We start from the raw sequence: 21,133 nt of genomic DNA, 5'->3' as shown, positions 1-21,133 counted from the left end.
GGTGGGCATTCCACTGGTGCTAGTGGTGCAGCACAGGGGCAGGGACAGGAGGCAGCACAGGCCGCCGCGGAGGTGCCTGTGTGTAATCCTGTCCCCGGTCCTGTGTCTGCATCATCTTGCACCAGCAGGGTTGCCCACGTCCGGACCCATTCTCAGGGTGACCAGGCTGTATTCCTCCATACACTGGGCCTTGTTCCGACCCCCTCCTCACCTGAACCCCCTATGCGCCAGTCGTCCTCCGTGCCATCTTCCTACCCACCTGTCACCTGGGTGCCCTGTGGAGCTGCCTCTGACGATGGGGCCAGGCTGGTGGAGGACACATCCCTGCCCCAGTCGGGAGTCGTGAGTCCAGCAGGGGTGGCCACCGCAACAACAGCACCCCAAACAATGGAGGATGTGCAGGCAGCAGGTGTCAGGGCACCGGCACCAGCACGTCAGCAGCAGGAGGAAGAAGGTGGGAGCCTTGATGGCTCGGGGCCATCACCATCAGAGGGGCAGGCATCGGCCAGAGGGCAGGAGGACCCTGGACGTCAAGTGACTTCCGTGTGGCAGCGGTTGGGCCATGCCATAGATGTGGAGCGGCGGCGGGCGGAAGAGGCGCGGCTCGCTATGGTCAGGGCGGAGAACTCCATGCGGAGGGCCCTGAGGCGGGCCGAGTGCCTCGAGGCCATCCGCAGGGAGTTGGAGGTGGGTACATCGGCGTCCCTGCGGACCCTCGGGGCTGTGGAACGGGGCCGCCTCCGGGACATCGAGCGGGAGTTCGATGATGCCCTGGCCCGGAACAACTATCAGTGAGCCACAGGACTTGCCCGCCGCCTTTGTATATAGTTCTGTAGTTTAGTTGTAGTTAGGTTTCCTTTGTTTGAATGTTATTATCTGGTTGCCAAAGGACAATGCACCACATTTTTGTATATAGTCATTTTCTTAGTTGGTGTAAATAGTTAGGTTTCATTTATTAGGGCTCATGGACCCGGTTCATCATGTTGATGGTTTGAGGGATGTTGATATTAGTTTTAATTTTTCACATGAGGCAATGTGTTTCTTCTTTCATTTGTACTTGGATTTAATTTTGGACTTTGACTTTGGACCCCTATTTTGATTTTTTTTTGTTAATTAGTGTTCCTGATTTTTTTGGTTGTACTTTTTTATTATTTAGTTTGCATTGCATGTTTATTGTTATTTTTAATTTTTACCATCCTTGTTTATTTTTAATACATTTTCATTTGATCCTTCAATGTTTTGTATCATCTCATTGCTTTCATGCATGACATGTGGGGTGTTTGGACATTCACTTGCAACATCTGTGTGTGACAGACATGTGTTCATTCATATGATTTACATTGGGTGTGTCACATGTCATTGTGTTTGATCTGTGGGTGGATGGGATAGTTGTTTGGGAATTCTTGCAGGGCAGACTGTCCATTACGGTCATGATTGTGTGGGGTTGTGACCCAGGTGAAGGTGGACATGGATGGTACATGGGTGGGGGCCTTCTGGCAGGTGCCCCTGACTGCTGGGGGGGTGGGGGTGGTGGTAGACATGGGTGGGGGCCTTCTGGAAGGTGCCCCTGACTGCTGGGGGGTGGGGGTGGTGGTAGACATGGGTGGGGGCCTTCTGGCAGGTGCCCCTGACTGCTGGGGGGGTGGGGGTGGTGGTAGACATGGGTGGGGGCCTTCTGGCAGGTGCCCCTGACTGCTGGGGGGTGGGGGTGGTGGTAGACATGGGTGGGGGCCTTCTGGAAGGTGCCCCTGACTGCTGGGGGGGTGGGGGTGGTGGGAGGCATGGGTGGGGGCCTTCTGGCAGGTGCCCCTGACTGCTGGGGGGTGGGGGTGGTGGTAGACATGGGTGGGGGCCTGCTGGAAGGTGCCCCTGACTGCTGGGGGGGTGGGGGTGGTGGTAGACATGGGTGGGGGCCTGCTGGAAGGTGCCCCTGACTGCTGGGGGGGTGGGGGTGGTGGTAGACATGGGTGGGGGCCTGCTGGAAGGTGCCCCTGACTGCTGGGGGGTGGGGGTGGTGGTAGACATGGGTGTGGGCCTGCTGGCAGGTGCCCCTGACTGCTGGGGGGGTGGGGGTGGTGGTAGACATGGGTGGGGGCCTTCTGGAAGGTGCCCCTGACTGCTGGGGGGTGGGGGTGGTGGTAGACATGGGTGGGGGCCTGCTGGAAGGTGCCCCTGACTGCTGGGGGGGTGGGGGTGGTGGTAGACATGGGTGGGGGCCTGCTGGAAGGTGCCCCTGACTGCTGGGGGGGTGGGGGTGGTGGTAGACATGGGTGGGGGCCTGTTGGAAGGTGCCCCTGACTGCTGGGGGGGTGGGGGTGGTGGTAGACATGGGTGGGGGCCTGCTGGAAGGTGCCCCTGACTGCTGGGGGGGTGGGGGTGGTGGTAGACATGGGTGGGGGACTTCTGGCAGGTGCCCCTGACTGCTGGGGGGTGGGGGTGGTGGTGGACATGGGTGGGGGCCTTCCGGAAGGTGCCCCTGACTGCTGGGGGGTGGGGGTGGTGGTAGACATGGGTGGGGGCCTTCCGGCAGGTGCCCCTGACTGCTGGGGGGTGGGGGTGGTGGTAGACATGGGTGGGGGCCTGCTGGAAGGTGCCCCTGACTGCTGGGGGGGTGGGGGTGGTGGTAGACATGGGTGGGGGACTTCTGGCAGGTGCCCCTGACTGCTGGGGGGTGGGGGTGGTGGTGGACATGGGTGGGGGCCTTCTGGAAGGTGCCCCTGACTGCTGGGGGGTGGGGGTGATGATAGACATGGGTGGGGGACTTCTGGCAGGTGCCCCTGACTGCTGGGGGGTGGGGGTGGTGGTGGACATGGGTGGGGGCCTTCTGGAAGGTGCCCCTGACTGCTGGGGGGGTGGGGGTGGTGGTAGACATGGGTGGGGGACTTCTGGAAGGTGCCCCTGACTGCTGGGGGGTGGGGGTGGTGGTGGACATGGGTGGGGGCCTTCTGGAAGGTGCCCCTGACTGCTGGGGGGTGGGGGTGGTGGTAGACATGGGTGGGGGCCTTCTGGAAGGTGCCCCTGACTGCTGGGGGGGTGGGGGTGGTGGTAGACATGGGTGGGGGACTTCTGGAAGGTGCCCCTGACTGCTGGGGGGTGGGGGTGGTGGTGGACATGGGTGGGGGCCTTCTGGAAGGTGCCCCTGACTGCTGGGGGGTGGGGGTGGTGGTAGACATGGGTGGGGGCCTTCTGGAAGGTGCCCCTGACTGCTGGGGGGGTGGGGGTGGTGGTAGACATGGGTGGGGGACTTCTGGAAGGTGCCCCTGACTGCTGGGGGGTGGGGGTGGTGGTAGACATGGGTGGGGGCCTTCTGGAAGGTGCCCCTGACTGCTGGGGGGGTTGGGGTGGTGGTAGACATGGGTGGGGGACTTCTGGAAGGTGCCCCTGACTGCTGGGGGGTGGGGGTGGTGGTAGACATGGGTGGGGGCCTGCTGGAAGGTGCCCCTGACTGCTGGGGGGGTGAGGGTGGTGGTAGACATGGGTGGGGGACTTCTGGCAGGTGCCCCTGACTGCTGGGGGGTGGGGGTGGTGGTAGACATGGGTGGGGGCCTTCTGGCAGGTGCCCCTGACTGCTGGGGGGGTGGGGGTGGTGGTAGACATGGGTGGGGGCCTGCTGGAAGGTGCCCCTGACTGCTGGGGGGTGGGAGTCATGGGCAGGTGTGCAGGGTAATCCCCTGTGGTGTGGACTGCATGCAGGGGACGTGGAGGCTGTACAGGGGAGACCTGTGAAGACCCAACGATCGGAGTAGCGTGTTGAACTATCCACGCCCCCCCTGAAATGGACGTAGCATGGGATTTCGCGTGTGAAACGTTCCCGCGCACCCCTGAAATGGAAGTAGCCTGGGATTTCGCGTGTGAAACTTCCCCGCGCACCCCTGTAATGGACATGACCTGGCTTTTCGCGTGTGGGACTTCCCGCGCACCCCTGGAATTCCCGTAGCCTAGCTTTTCGCGTGTGAAACTTCCCGCGCACCCCTGTAATGGACGTACCATGGCTTTTCGCGTGTGGGACTTCCCGCGCACCCCTGCAATTCCCGTAGCTTAGCTTTTCACGTGTGAAACTTCCCGCGCACCCCTGAAATGGACGTAGCCTGGGATTTCGCGTGTGAAACTTCCCCGCGCACCCCTGTAATGGACATGACCTGGCTTTTCGCGTGTGGGACTTCCCGCGCACCCCTGGAATTCCCGTAGCCTAGCTTTTCGCGTGTGAAACTTCCCGCGCACCCCTGTAATGGACGTACCATGGCTTTTCGCGTGTGGGACTTCCCGCGCACCCCTGCAATTCCCGTAGCCTAGCTTTTCACGTGTGAAACTTCCCGCGCACCCCTGAAATGGACGTAGCCTGGGATTTGCCGTGTGAAACTTCCTGCGCACCCTTGACAATCGCATGGGCCGCTTGCCGTGATGGTCCAGGGTTAGCGCAGCCCCTTGCGCTGGTTTGGGATTTTGATGGGATTTCCCAGCGCAAGGGGCGTTCCTGGGGGCGTAACTGGCGCTGCAGCGAGTCGCTGCGCCACTGTGCGCCACGGCTGCCTGGGGAAGCTAAAATCCATGAATACGCTGTGCGCCGGATTCGGTTTTGGCGCACGCGGCTGGCGCAGACTATCGCACGCGCACGCTGTGCGCCAGCCGCGTGCGCTACTTGTGCGCTGAATTCTATGAATTACCCTGATAATTTGTGCGTGAATGAGCAACCGTCTATAATATAATGGATGACAATTATGTCATTAGTTGCACACAATGCCAATTCATGTTCAACACATCCCTTTTGTAAGTTAAGGAAGGTTTATATAAATTGAAGGTACCCTACTATATGGGTAAATGTAAATGGCCCACTTGTTTGCATATATAGAAAATATTTTTTTGCAATACCTGTAGGCTAACAGTTTAATTTCCAAATAATTTCAATATAATTTACTAGCAGATAATGGCTATACAATTTTTTTATTCTCTCAGATCTCTATTTAGTAATACAAGTGTACATTATATTGTATGATATGGCTGTGTGTGTGTGTGCTTTCAAATTCAAGAGAGCATTATGGTTTTTATGGCAATCACTAAACGTTGCTAATGCAATTATGCTAGCAACGTAAATGGATGTATATATATTCCTTAGCACTAAATTGGTAATGGTGTTGATGTTCTTGTACAAGCTATTTCCAATTACCGGATACTGTCGGCATTATAGCATTTTCCCCTTCTTTTGTTCATTGCTAATTCTGTAACAATGTGGGTAACTACTGTACGAGATACTATTTACAATCAATAGCCTGATCCAAGATGGTGTTGCATACGACATCAAAGGCATGTAGAACGTTATGTACATCATCACGTCTAATAATTTAATGGAGGATAAAAAAATCGAAAAGGTAACATAATGGCATTTTATCTGCGGCTCACATTAGGGTGCAGGAAGCGAGTGAGGAATGACTCAGTGATATTTCCCTTTGATTACAGAAAGACAAACAGGTAAAACCTTCTTTGAGACCGTTACCTTAGCCGCCATTCTGTTTTTTGAAGCAGCATCGGGGACAATACTGAGAATCTTTTTATTTCCATTTAAGGAACGGCTTGGAGCACACTCCACTTACTATATATAATGCCATTACTTAGTATAACAAGGAAGAGGGATATGTCTACACATATGTCAAACTGAAAGGTGAATATTCCTTGCATTTACATTAAATGACTTGATGATTCACAGTGTAGGGAATAATTCTATAATATACAGGCAGCTTTACATTCAGTGTGATGTTTGGATGTGTCTCCATTAGGAAACCCCCATGAAGGATTACACTAGAATTTGAATGTTTATTTAAAATTTGACAAGATGTATAGATATGTTCCATTGGGTTGTGTACAAAAAAATAGAGGTGTAAAAGTATAAAATGTAAAAATAATATATTGAACCTCAAAATACAATTTATCAATCAAAATCAATTATTTCTTTGAGGATAGACAAGTTCCCACAATGAAAGATTCAAGGAGGAGAAACATGATAGATGTCCTCCATTTCTAGCAATTTAGAAGGGTCCTGAGAAAGGCGTACAAAAGTGTATTACACCGAAATGTTGTCAAACATCGACCGCATCAAAAATCTACATTTTTAAAGTCCAGTCTACTGACATATTTGCAGCCCAACCAGGGACAGACAGACTAGATATTGAGTTTGAGTTCACTCACTGTTAGGGAGCTTGCAATTTAGAAACAAGTGACTACAAGTAAACTATTGGTTGTTTTGAAGCATGTATATCTGTTTTATATATATTTCTATCTGATGTTTACAGATGGGGATGAATTGATCCGTCAGAATTGTTATGTCTATTTTTGATTCGTCTATGCTGAAAATATAAATGATTTGCACTTGCACTTTTCTCAGAATTGTTGCACTTTGTATGGTTAATATAATGTTTACACTAATCTCACACTGGCTGGCGGTGGGAGAATCACAGCCTTCCGACCTCATTGGAAGTAAACGGAAAATAAACAAAAGGAAGGCGATGAAATGTGTGTCAATGTTTAACTTTCACAGAAATGACCTTGAGTTGGTCCTAAACATATACTAGAACTATAACTTGACACAGGTTTTTATATATAAAATAAACATACTCAATATTATAACAAAATTTCACACACAATAATATTACCAAAAAACACTAAAAAAAATAATGGGTAAAAAACACTATCTGATACAAAAGTAGAATGTATAAAAAAGTATACAATACAAATCCAGAGTATTACAACAATATGGATTTTACTAGCGTGGATACGGTAATCACACTCTCTCACTCTGTACTAGGAGTCCAAATCAAACAAGTTTCTGTTCTATCAAGGCTAAATTCTGCCAGACATTCATCAGGGGCAAATAATTCAATGTGTGTGTATCATGTGTTAATGTGTTAGCTGGCGATATATTCCAACCATCCATCGCCCTGGTCTTCCTGAAGATCCCTAATAGGATAAAAACACAATTTTATTACACTGATAGAATCTCTTACTCAACCTCAGAATTAATCTTTCCCCCAAGAGTTTTAGATATAAACCTTAGTAATATACCTGAGTGGTCTGTCTGAAATGACTTCTATAGGTTACCTGCAACCACTTGTGTTGCCACCCCTGGTTCCTCACTTTGAATACGCCAGGTTTTCTTCCTCTCGCTATCCTGGAAGACAAAACAACCTCAATAGTTGTGTATTCACTCATAACCTGTTATCACTATCTATTGTCATCACTAATGTCTAAACTTCAATCTTAACCCTGATAGAGTATGGTATCAACCTCTCTCTGAGTGCACTCCGTCTCTCAATAAATGAATGGAAAACCAATAGACCCTTAATGGTCATCACTAAGCTACAAACACCGTGGCGGATCATGTATCAAACTTACTTGAGCCTTTGCAAGAGACCATTGAAATTCCATATGTCTTAACCCCACCTCAAGGCAGGGGGTTTCCCCTGTTCCTTACAGGCCCACATTAAAGCACCCAACAGCACCCAGTAGAGAAGGGAAGTATATTTAATGTCCAAACCAACTTTCAATTAAAAGCGTTGAACTTCTCCAGTAGCAGAAATGTGGTATTGAAAGAGTAAAACCCATCTACCAGGACTTCTATGTTGTAAACTCTCCTGCAGTGAAAGTCTGCAGTAACGTGGCATTCACAAAATAGCTGCTGCGTCTAAATACACATGGTGACGTCATTGCATAACAATCCAGCCTGGAGCATATATTGTCACCCTGATCTTGTATACCAATGTGAAGAGGCTCTGAAAACTATACCCTTCTCCCAGTGGCAAACATTGAATAAAGACGTCTTTTGTGCCACTGAATTACAAACAAAAAAAATATGTTCATCTCAGATCTAACACATTTATAGCCTGCTAGTCAACCCCACATCTTACATAATAGATGGAGCAGGCACTCAAAGGACATCTTCACTATCATCCCTCATATATTGGGGGATTAATCCCATTCCTATATCATACCTACTGGATACGGGCTGGTAAATATAATATAAAGTGTACACATTATTTCGTATTTTCTCTTTTGATTTCATTTATGCCTCTTATAATGTAAATATATTAGCATGTTGTGTTGTTAAAAGTATGCGAATTAAAATCAAATGGATTAAAACTGTCAGTACACTAATTGTGTTTATACTGAAGGAGTCCTCAGTTCCTAGCTATAGAGGGGCCACAACCTGTATATTGCAAATTGTAAAAGTGTCATCTAAACTTAACTATAGTATTTCTACTGCAACCCTAACCATACCTTTGTATATTTCTTCAACCGTAAAACCTAATATGTGTTTAACTTCTTTCTGACCAAGAAAATATATTTTATCTACAGATAAAGCCTACTTTTTTTAAATTCAAGGACAAAAAAGTGCTGACCCTACATATAAAACGTGTATTGTCCTACACAATCTGTGAAGCTTCGATCTAACAGGCTTCAACGCTCTTTCTCAAACTTCAATCACGGTAACATTTATCACACCTCTAGGCATCACTCTTCTGACTCATATTCTCCATCGAATCACTCCCTTTGGCCACCCATTTTACACAAATGCACAAGCATTGAAAAAAAGTACCAGTAAGCAAACTCCCACCACAACATCCTGAAACTCAGTTGGGACATGTCCATTTCTAGAAATAGCACCCATCCCAATGCCAGTTATATGCCAGTAAACACTGTTACCAGGTGAGACATTTCACACGCCAAATTTTCAATTAATTCCTGCTTTTGCTCTCATCCTCAACAATGTCTAATTCTTTTTCCATCAGCCTACAATCTCCTTTAGTGATATCAGTGACTTGCCTCTTACACAATAACAACTATTCCACATTCCATATACCAATATCCACGAAAAACACAGAATTACTCCTCATACCATTGGCCCTCATTAGAACACCGGCGGTAACCAATGGCGCTATTAGCACATGGTTGCTGCCGGTATTGTAACGAATCTGCCATGGTGCAATGGGGAATTGCCACCCCATTCCAAGGTTGGCAGGGCGGTAATTCCCCATGCACTATTGGCCCTTCCCCATTCCCATTTTTGCCCCATAGGGCTCAATGGGAAAGGGGAAGGCAGTAATTACGGTGCCGCAATGGTGTAGACCAGCCGTTAAGTCGGGTCCCCCAAATGGACCTCGTAATCAGGCGCTATTGGGTTAACGATGCCGCAGCCTTTTACGGCGCTGTTAACCCATTAGCGCCAGGGTCGTAATGAGGCCCATTTTCTTGGGTTTATAAACAATTGAGACTTCGCTTTTCCTGTCAGTTCACATTTCACACGTCTTGGCTCCCTGTCTAATTGCTCATCCATCATAATGTGCCTCCCTTTTTGCATAACAACTCTGTTACCACGAATCTTCCTTTCAAGAATTGAAACAAGTTTCTCCCTGTAACCAAATGTGGAATTATAGCTTATACCAAAGGTGTGGCCTGGATTGTCCATTTCCATTGTATTCGTTACCTCTGGGTCAACTACGAACTTTCTTTCACAGTCCTGCCCATTCTTTCTATCTGCCCATCAGTATGAGAATATTGCAAGGCAGGACATGCTCATTTAATGTAACTCCTCAATAATGCCTTAGTCCTACAAGAATCTAAGCTATCAGTGCCCCAGTTCTATTGTTTACAGAACAATGCACCTGACATTTAGAAAGTAATAGCCAGCCAGTACAATATATTATTTCGTATATTGCTTCTGTGTGTCTAACACAGTCCGAAAAACTATTTAATGCCTATGATCATGTACTGCCACATACCATTCAAAAACACAACCGGTGTCAGAGGAACAGTCCTTGTAGCACAACCGCTGCCAAAAAGAACAAACTTGGAACACTGCTAACTCGATCCTCTGTTTCTCTATCCATGCATTCGCAACAGAAATCTATTTTGACTGTGTAGCTAATGTTAGATATTTCGAAGAACCATACATGAGGGCTCACTATGAGTTGAATGGTAATATGTACCATTACCGCCGTGGAGTCCGGTTGAATTACCCCCAAAATAAAACTTGGCAAGAGCGCACACACACACCATCGGCAGTAATGATCATTCTGTCTGGCGGAATTACTGTCGCAAATGGATTCCGGGTGGTAATTCCACCCAGAATCGTCAGAAATAACACTGCTGCAAGAATATTTGGTGCTAATTCTGCCGGGACAATTACCGCTGGTGGAAATAGCCTCACCTCCGGAACGGGAAGTTTGCCAGTGGGCAGCTTGAAAAATCCAATCTACTCAAAATCATCATTAAGGGATTGCCATCCAGCCCAAAAGACAACCCAACATGTCCTCAGGCAAAGGCAAAGGGAAGGTGCCCAAAATGCACCAAAGAAAACCCAGATTCTCCGAGCAGGAGCTCACTGTGCTGGCAGAGGAGTTGGTGGTCTATGCAGAGGAGCTGGATGGTCCACACAACCCAAGACGTCCTCCCAGTGCAAGAATGCCAGTTGGATGGAAATAAGGGGCAAGGTGACAGCCGTGGGTAATGTCCCACAGGACTGTGATGACATACGCAAGTGCAGGAACGACCGTAAGGCCAGGGTGTGAATGCTCAGCTCCAACCACTATATCGACACAGCGCCCACAGGTGGAGGAACTGTGACCCCAGTGCAGCTCACACCATGGGAAGAGAGGGTGAAAAGCATTCTCCACCTGGTGGACCTGGAGGGTGTGGGTACGACAGAGGCAGGAGCCAGCAGCCAGGAAGACACTGGTGATTACATGAGTGAATCATGAGCCCTACGCACAACAACTACAATGGAAGGGCAACAGACACACCTGCACTCACCAAGCAGAAATTCACCAAGCCAATGCGGAAGCAACACATGATATGATATGATATGGTATTTATCAAGCGCCTATACACAAGTGTTTCAAGGCTCGACCAGGCAAGGGAGGGGGAACAAAGGGAAGACAGAAATAATCCTACTAGGCCAGGTGTCATTCAGATCACGCAAGTGCAGGGGAAGGTGGGAGGGAAAAGTGCATGGGGGAAGGGAGAGGGGAAAGTGCAGTACATGGGATAGTAGAATAAATAAGATAAATAAGAACGGCCAGCTGGTGGCATGTGCAAGGTAAGTGCAGACATACGTGCTAGTAGGGAGAGTGTAGGGATATAGAAAACAGTCCCCAGGTGCAGGGGTTGCCAAGGAGGCAATGCAGGTGGGCAACTGGTGGGGCCTGAGCCCGATATCAGAAAGGGTGGCCAGGTAACCAGTGCAGTTTCTGTCAGGAATTCAGCAGGGGAAAGGGGGAGAGAAAGCAGAAGCAAAGAGGAAGTTTTTGAGGTGCTTCCGGAACCAGAGATGGTTCTCCTCAATTTTCAGGGATCAGGAAGGCTGTTCCAGAGTGAGGCCCCTGCCAAAGAGAGAGATCTACCACCAACTTGTTGCTTGGAGACGCGACTGACCCTGAGGGAGTTGGAGGCGGATGAGCGAAGAGCTCGAGAAGGAAGATATTTATGAAGAGAGAGTAGAAGGTATTGCAGCCTCAGGCCCCAGAAGGTCGTGTGGACAATGCAGAGGGTTTTGAACTTAATCCTCACAGCCATTGGGAGCCAGTGCAGAGATTTCAGTCCTGAAGAGATACGATCCCTGGGTTTAAGGCCAAGGACAAGTCTTGCAGTCCTGTTCTGGATAAGTGGCAGAGGGCGGAGAGTAGAGGCAGGCAGCTTTAGATATAGGCTGTTACAATAGTCCAGCCTAGAGAGAACCAGGGCTCTGGATACAGTGAGTTTCTGGGGGAAGGAGAGGAAAGGAAGAATACCTCTGAGGAGGTGCAGCTGGTAGTGTGACTTCTTAGAGAGGTCAGAAATGGAAGGAGAGAAGGAGAGTGTGGAGTCGAAGATGACTCTGAGGTTTTTAGCCTTGCAGGTGGGAGCAGGAAGAGGGCCAAGAGAGGTCGGCCAGAGAGCTGCAGGGAAGGAGCGAGTGGGTGTGCCGATGAGTTGAATCTCAGTCTTACTGCCATTAAGACAGAGGTCATTGGCGGCACACCACTCCAGGATGGCAGACAGACAGACAGAGATGAGGGAAGGAGAGGAGGAGGCCGGGGGTAGCCCGAAAATAAGCTGGTTATCATCCGGTAGCACTGAAAGTTGGGGCAGAGAGCAGCGATGTGGTGGGCAAGGAGTGCCAGGCATTGGTTGAACAGCCAGAGAGAGAGGTTAGATCCCTGGGGGACACCACAGGTAGAGAAAAAGGTATTGGAGAGGAAGGACCCAAGTTGGACCTGGGAGGGTCGGTTGGAAAGGAAAGAAGTCAGCCACTTCAGAGCCTGACCAGTGATACCCAGGTTATCACAGAGACGGTTGAGCAGGATGGCATGGTTGACAGTGCAAAGGCAGAATAGAGATCAAGCAAGATGAGAATGCACGGGATGTTAGAGTCAAGGTTGGAGAGCAGGTTTTCACAGATGTTCAGGAGAGCAGTTTCCATGCTTCTGGCAGCTCTGAAGCCAGACTGATGGTCATGAAGACAACCAACAGATTCAGTGTGGAGATTAAGCTGCGAGATGGCCATTGTCTCCAGGAGCTTGCCCAGGAAGGTAGTGATGGAGATTGGGTGATAGTTAGCCGCTGCAGGAGTGGTCAGCAGAGGGGTTCTTAAGAAGAGGGTGCACAATGGAGTGCTTCAGGGAGGATGGGAAGACTCCAGTGGTGAAGGAGTGATTGCATAAATGAGCCAGGGCAGGAGCCAGGGAGTCGATGTGGTCCTGGATAGTTTTGGAGGAACAGGAGTGAACCTTTTTCGACAAGACTTTCATAGATCGGACTTGTCTAGAAACCTTGTCTGCAGTGAAAAAGGGAAAGGCAGAGAAGGAGGGAAGGGGTGCTTGCAGAAGAGCCAGAGTAAGAGCAGGGAATAGAGGGAGGGAGGCGATAGGAGGAGAGTGAGGACAGGATGTCCTGAGTTTTTGAAATGAAGTGAGAAGGGACAGGAGAGGTAGAGACTGCGGCAGGATTGGCCAGTCCCTTGCAGACTTTAAAGAGTTCAGCCGAGTTGTTAGATGCCGCAGAGATGCAGGCTTGGATATGAGCTCTCTTCTTGGTGAGGACGGAGAGCCGGTATTGCCTTTGCAACAGGCAGCAGGCCAGTTTGCCAGAGGATGAACTTGAAGCATGCCATTTCCTCTCGGCCACCCTGCACTTGTGTTTTAGGGTGACGAGGTCTGAGTCATACCAGGAGTTACACTTGGCTTTGGGCTTCAGGCGGATTCTCATGACAGGGGCAAGGATATCAAGAGTATCCGATATAGAAGAGTGGAGCATGGAGAGGGCTGTGTCAGGGTGAGAGTCAGCCAAATGGGGAGGAGGGGGTGAGAAGGTGGCAGCGAAAGCCTCAACTGACACGCGCCTCATGGGTCGGATGACTGAGAAGGTGGGTGGCAGTGATGGAGGAGGCTTGGCCTGAGGGGTAGGAAGGGTGAGGTGGAAGGATAGGAGAAAGTGATCACTACAGGAGAGAGGAGTGGAGAAAGGGACAGAGGAGATCAGAACATCAAGAGTGTGCCCTGCAGAATGAGTCGGGCCAGAGGGGAGAATGGTGAGCGAGAGAGAGTCGCAGAGGTCACAAAAGGGTCCAGAGGGGGGACAGGAGGCAACTAGGTGGATGTTGAAGTCTTCAAGAAGGAGGAGTTGAGTGGTTGAGGCCAGGAGTGAGGAGGAGAGGTCCACCCACTCAGAGAGGAAGGAAGAAATCTGACCAGGTGGCCGATAGATAGTAGCCACGGTAAGGGAATGGCTAGGGGAGAGAGAAAGCCTGCATACAAGGCATTCAAAAGAGAAGTAGGCCTGTGTAGGAGTGACAGAATCCACTCAGGGAAGATAAGGGCTACACCTCCACCAGAGCGGTTGGGCCTGGGCGCAGAGAGTTTCTTGTAGCCGTTAGGTAGGAGCGTGTCAAAGCTGGTAACAGAGCTGGCCGTGAACCATGTCTCAGTGAGACCGAGGACATCGAGGTCAAGTTCTTCAAGAAGGCGGCAGATATCATAGGAATGTTTGACAGTGGAGCGAGAGTTAAGAGTGGCAATGTGGAGAAGTTTGCCCTGCTTGAAGGACTTCCGGGGAGGTGTACAGATAAGAGGTATGCCCTGCGGAGGTGTAGAAGGAGCCCAAGAGGCGTCAGAGAGGGAGGGGGGAAGGCAAGGTAACCAAGGAAAGGGGAGGGGGGAGAGCAGGAGAAGAAAGGAAGTTGATGAGGCGCGGAAAGCATCTATCAAAAAGGTGCAGGTTGGCCTGAGGGCCTTGGACCAAGATGGTCCCATTAGAGTAAACATTAATGATGACCTTAGAGGAGAGGAAGGAGGCCAGGAGGGCATCCCAATGGTTGCCAACATTAAAGGGAGAAGAGGCGAAAGGAGAGAGCACAGAGACCATATGAAGGGTCGATAGGTCTGGCAAAGGCACAACAAAGAGGATGTTGGTGAGAGTTTCCTTGGAGGAGGCACTGGTGTAGGTGTCAGAGATAGGAAGGCCTGGGTTGGAGACCAGAATGTCCTTTTTAAACTTCTTCCTACCAGATTTAGTGAGGAGAGCAGGATTGTCCATAAAGAAGCAGTTAGAAAAGATAGGAGAGACAGAGAGCACCATAGGGAGGAGAGAGGTGAAAGGGAGAGGGGGAGACACTTGCAAGGACGAAGAGTAGGCAGGCAAGACAGTGAGAGGCAAGCAAGTTGGGCAATAGGACAGGACGACAACACTCAGGATTAAGGAGCTCACAAAAAGCACATTATTGTTAAGACAGGTGAGACACACCTAAGTTTGAGATTCCTGAATGGGGGGGAAAAGGCCTAGTTTTCACAACGCAAATATTATTATTATTTTTTTAAATACTGGTACAGTAAGGAAAAACACACCTAAGTTTGAGATTCCTGAAAGGGGACGAAAAAGCCTAGTGTTCACAACGCAAATATTTTTTGTGAATACTGGTACAGTGCATATTCTAACAATACAAGGAAAACACACCTAAGTTTGAGATCCCTGAATGGGGAGAAAAGGCCTAGTTTTCACAATGCAATTTTATAGTACTAAACAGTACAGTCACACTATAAAACAGCTGGGAGTGAACCAACTGCAGGTGGGAGGGGGGGTGGCAGGGCAGTAGGAAGGAAGGTGACTGCCTGCTGGCGTCCCCTGCAGACACCTGCAGACACTAACAGGGAGCCGCCAAATAGGAGCCGCCCTTTGCCTAGGTGCCCTTAGCCGTGGGGCTGTCGGGCATGGGGCTGCCCTGGGAGGGCCTGAAGTAGGAGGGGAGAGCCCATCAGGGAGGGGGTGGGTTGGCAGGAAAGCGGGAAGTGGGAGGAAACAAACAACGGGAGAAAACAAAACGCGGGAACAATTAACAGGGGGCAGGGGGCACCAGACAAAGATTACCAAAGGAAAAAAAAGGCCCCAGAGTGTCTTACCAGCAATTCTGGATTATGAAACACCTGAGGACATATGGGTATAGTAGGTGTGAATCCCGTAAAAGGCACACCATTCACGAGGAGGTGGTCCTCATGTAAGACACTACACTTCCTGATTTATCTCCGAAGCAAGAGGGCAGGAGCCCTCTCTATCGAAGATCTGCCCTGCAAGAGCTGTCAGGCTCTCCCTGCACCGTCCGGTGGAATTTGCGAGGTATGCATGCCCCCCAGGAACTTGCTGCCATTATTCTTTGAAATATCCTTTCCTTGCTGCCGAGATTGCACTATAATCTCTAAATTGCCTGCTGCACCCTATCGAAATGCCATACAGCCATTGCATTCAGTCTCATCGGCCAGGTGGCGAGGGCAGGAGCCTCCACCGTCTCCAGCCGAGGATCAGCTCATCGGAGCTGCTGCATCGTGCCACGAGGCACGAAGAGGATAACCTCCCAGAAAGGCCCCCTGCCATCACGAGCATCCACCCTTGTGTTGCACACCCCTCCAAGAGCGCCAAACTTTTGCCCTGCTGCCCACCCCTCACCCACAAGCGGCCCATGTCGCGCTCCTGCATCCATGCAGACATCATGAAAGAAAAAAAATTGTTGGGCGCGATGCGGCGCCAGAGCGAGGCTCAGCGTCGTGGTTGCTAAGCAACCGTGCTTAATAGCACTCAACATCCGCCGGCAGGCGGAAGAGCCGGCCAGTATCAAAGGCCATTCCAAGGCCCTGTTTGCCCCTGTTCACCGTATTCGGCGCGTGGCGAGTTGCCTAGGCTGACTATAACGAACTTTGCTTCATCATGGACCAAAACCGATATGAGTACCATTATGGCCCTTCTACGGTGCACTACATTGCATATATATGCGCATTCAAATGTACGCAGCACTTTAGCATGACCCTCGTACCTGTACAACCGATTGTCTCAGCGCAGTCACCACTCCTAGCCGCTGCCCAGGCATGTTAGTTAACTGCTGCATTGCGCCCAAACTCCTGTTACCTGATTGACTGTGCCTTAAACTCTTAGTTAACTGCTGCACTGCGCCCAAACTCCTGTTACCTGATTGTCTGTGCCTTAAACTGTTAGCTAACTGCTGCATTGCGCCCAAACTCCTGTTACCTGATTGCCACACTGTGCCTTAAACTGACTGTACCTATAGATGACTGATATCCTGTGCTCATCCATCATGGCCAACATCACACCCCCACCATCCGCACTCATCCCCCCTACGCCTTTCCTCCCATCATTTTTCACCAAACCCACAGAACACAAACCCAATCAACTCTCAACGCGCCCCAGATCCACGAACTCCAGAAATCAAATATTAGGCCTCCGCTCTAGACACTCACCGCAAACCCCTGTAAGCAAAATTGAAAACAAAATAACCTCGGAACTCAAGAAACTGACCACTTCAAAGAAGGTAGCTAAAGGGCCAAATACCATTCCTACACCTCGCCCAGACCTACAGTGTGCATTAATCAATGCCAGATCCCTCCCCGCCCACGCCACTGAAATCCATGACCTTCTCAGCAACCTTGACCTCGACATTCTCGCCATCATCAAAACCCGGCTACACAATGCCGCCGGCCCAGCCATCTCACTAGCTATCCCACCGGGATAGTCCATCTTCAGACAGGACAGAACACTATCCACAGGTGGAGGAGTGGCACTCATAGCCAAAGACCACCTTGAACTAAGACAAACTTCCTCCAAGCTAGGGGATAACGTTGACTCTCTATCCGCCATGATTGCATTATCTCCCAACACCACCATCACTCTTAATCTAGTATATTGCCCACCAGGCCCGATACTGGACTTCCAGGACAACCACACACACCTACTAGGTGAAAACCTTAAAATTGCTACCAAGACCATTCTCCTAAAAGACCTTAACCTGGGGCTCCACGACCAGAAAGATAAACCATCCACCAAGCTAGCACAAGCTGTCCAAGAAATGGTCTTTGTACAAAAAGTACTCCATCCTACCCACAGTAAAGGGCGCACTCTTGACTGGGTAGCTGACCACAACTGCGGCATCGCCATCAGCTCCACTTCACCTACCCCATGGTCCGACCACTTTCTCATTCACTTCTTCATCCCCTTACCTAATAACGTGGAAAAAAAAACCTCAAGCCTGCACCCCCAGCCATGGCCAGGAGCGTCAAGAACCTCACCAAAGAAAGCATCTCACCCTACCTAGTCCCCCTCACGAACAACCTCCCTGCCACATCTGACCCAGCTGCACTGGCAGATATCTACAAAACCACCATTAGCACTGCCATAGACATCATCGCCCTGTTACAAAAGAAAAAATCCAAAAACTCCAAACACTCCAATACTTGGTTCTCAGCAGAACTAAAAGAACTACGAACCAAAAAACGTAAAGCCCTAAACTCCATACAATCCGCCCTCCTAAAAAAAATGGAACTCCTCCAACCTAAAATCCTAGACCATCATAAAAATCTCACTCAGCAAATCTTAGCTGCATCCCATAAGGAAACAGTGACTGAGAACAAAAAAACAAGTCACATTACACCTTTTGAATTTAGAGAAGTCTCAGAAAAAGAGGTAATCGATATCGTCAACAGAATCAAACCCTCCAATTGTAAAGGCGACGCCTGCCCCGCCAAACTAGTCAAGGACTGCGTTGAAACACTAGCAACATTCCTCAAATCCTTCATCAATGCATCCTTCAACACAAACTCAGTCCCTACCAGCCTAAAAGAAGCTAGGGTGCGTCCCCTTCTCAAGAAACCCACTCTAGATCCAGAAAACGCCAACAACTATAGATCCATCACAACTGTTCCCTTCCTGCTCAAGATCCTCGACAAAGTTGCCTACTCACAAATACAGCACTACCTCGAAGAAAATTGCATCTTAGGCAAAAGGCAATCGGGCTTCCGCCCAGGACATGGGACCGAATCGGCCCTACTAGATCTTAAAATCCAACTTAATGACATCATGGACAAAGGCAAACCCGCACTCCTCCTACTATTAGACCTATCTGCTGCCTTCGACCTGGTCAACCATGACATTGTAGGCATGCAACTCAAAAATGAAGCTCACTTCTCGCCTGAAGCCGCCTCCTGGGTCAAATCCTTCCTCGAGGGTCGACTTATAAAAGTCTTTTCTGAATCTGCAAACGCTACCCCCACCACTATCCACTGTGGCGCCCCACAAGGATCCTGCACTGCATCCACCTTATACAACATTTTCACCCTCCCACTGTTCAATGACCTGGACCGTCGCCACATAGCCTACACCAACTATGCTGACGACACACAAGTCCTGCTCCCCCTTACTGGGGTATATGAACAAGACGCTGCAGCACTAACCAAGATATACACAGCCATTCAAACCTGGATGGCAGCCAACGGCCTCTGCCTACACAGGGACAAAACAGAGATCCTACTAGTTGGCACCAAAGAAACACTAAACAAACTCCCACCGCAATACAAATCCTTTAACGTTGACAACTCCACCATCACAGTCTCCACTGCAGTAAAAACGCTAGGAGTAGATCTTGACTCCACTCTTTCTATGACACGGCAAGTCAATGCCGTAGCCTCTTCTGCTGCACTTACCACTAAGATAATCAACACCGTTTAATCCTTCCTATCCTCGAAAAACTCCCTGAATGTAGCCAGAGCCACAGTAGGTACCAAACTGGACTACTGCAATGCCCTCATCCTGGGCACGTCTGCACAAAACATTAAAAAAATGCAAGTCACTCAAAACAATGCTCTAAGAGGAGCCCTAAGCATACCAAAAAGGGAGCACATCTCCCAAGCCAGAAAAGAAGCCCACTGGTTACCTATAAAAGAGTGCATACTATTCAAATCCATGGCCATCACCCACAGATGCCTCTCTGCCAATGCCCCGCCCTATCTTTCTGAAAGAATCACCCTCAATACAATCACTAGACCTACCAGGTCACACCTGACTAACCAGACCTATGTACCCACATTCAAAAGAAGTAAAGCCGTAGGGTCCAGCTTTCAACACCTATCACCCAAAAATTGGAACGCACTCCCCACCGCCTTAAGGAACGAAAAATCATATCATGCCTTCCTTAGACTAGTCAAAACCACGCTGTTTAACTAACCCCTCCTTACCTGTCCTAATGTATTTTCACCACTGTATGTAAATAACCTCACTGGAGGTACTGGAGACACCACAAATGTATGAAAATATGCATCTATTCGCTGCTTTGTATCTGTATACTCATCATGTATGCCTGTAACAAGTAAGACTGCTTTTAGCGCCATGATGCCCCCGGGCAGATGTGCACTTTACAAATCCAAATAAATAAACAAATAAATACATTTGCTCCTTAACCACAGCATTTCTGCAGGCCGCTAAGCACCATATAAATGGAGGCCATGTACATATCGATGCTGTGATTGGACTCAATGCCTTATTTGAATTGAGCCTTCTGATTGGCTCAGCACCGCAATATCCGCCAATCAAGCAGACCGGCTGGTGGAAGCTGGCCGTAGTACTAAGGGCCATATAATAAGGGCCTTGCCTGTCCGTGCCTATCAGGGCCGTATGGGACATAGGGACACAGACCGCTGCCCTTTCTGTTATTCTGCTGTGACGTTGCCTCAAAGAATCCAGCCGTCTATGCTCTAATTCCTGTATGCGTGGTCCCTTGACACATAGACGATCAACATCGAGGGCAAGCCCACAAGCCTGAGCCTCGATTAACCAAGTGTTTTTAATACGCTGCTTACTGTGGCTAAATGTACTTTGATTTACTCTTCGGTGATGGTAAATTAGCTCCCCCTAAGCTGTTGCGCATCGTACTGTGATCCTTGTTACTTTTAATTTAAACCGTAATGTCACGATTCCAACAGCACTCACCTCTCAAATACACAACTCCCATAGAATAACACTTGCAACCTCCCTTGTGGCACATAAAGTGTTACTGCACATTCCCAAAAGGAGAGCTATGAAGCTGTCCAGTTGGTCTAGAGCAGGGGTGCACAACTGATTTTGACAGAGGGCCGAAAGTACCTTAAATGAGGGCTATAGTGGGCCGAAAAGTAAATGTGGGGGGGTAGGGGGGGCGTGGCAGGAGGCTTTTTAAAACCCCAATTTGTACTAAACACATGGAAAAAGAATGTTTTTGAGGGGTAACGATTTTTATTTGCATTTCAAACTTACATTTTGTACCACACATTTTCCATTGTTATAATTTATTTCTATTTAGTTATTGTATCTCGCCTGTTTAATTAACTTATATATATTTTATTGACCCTAGATACACTATGCCCCATGGCCCCCTCACCCCAACCAAACACTATGCACCATGTCCCTCACCCCCAACCAAACACTATGCCCCATGGCCCCCTCACCCCCAACCAAACACTATGCCCCATGGCCCCCTCACCCCCAACCAAACACTATGCCCCATGGCCCCCTCACCCCCAACCAAACATTATGCCCCATGGCCCCCTCACCCCAACCAAACACTATGCCCCATGCCCCCCTCACCCCCAACCAAACACTATGCCCCATGGCCCCCTCACCCCCAACCAAACACTATGCCCCATGGCCCCCTCACCCACAAACAAACACAATGCCCCATGGCCCCCTCACCCCCAACCAAACACTATGCCCCATGGCCCCCTCACCCCCAACCAAACACTATACCCCATGTCCCTCACCCCCAACCAAACACTATGCCCCATGGCCCCCTCACCCCCAACCAAAC

The sequence above is a fragment of the Ambystoma mexicanum genome, chromosome 9, assembly GCF_040938575.1.
Source record: "Ambystoma mexicanum isolate Mex_15411 chromosome 9, UKY_AmexF1_1, whole genome shotgun sequence".
NCBI lineage: Eukaryota > Metazoa > Chordata > Amphibia > Caudata > Ambystomatidae > Ambystoma > Ambystoma mexicanum.
The sequence above is the reverse complement of the archived record's forward strand: the minus strand, read 5'-3'. Positions refer to the sequence as shown.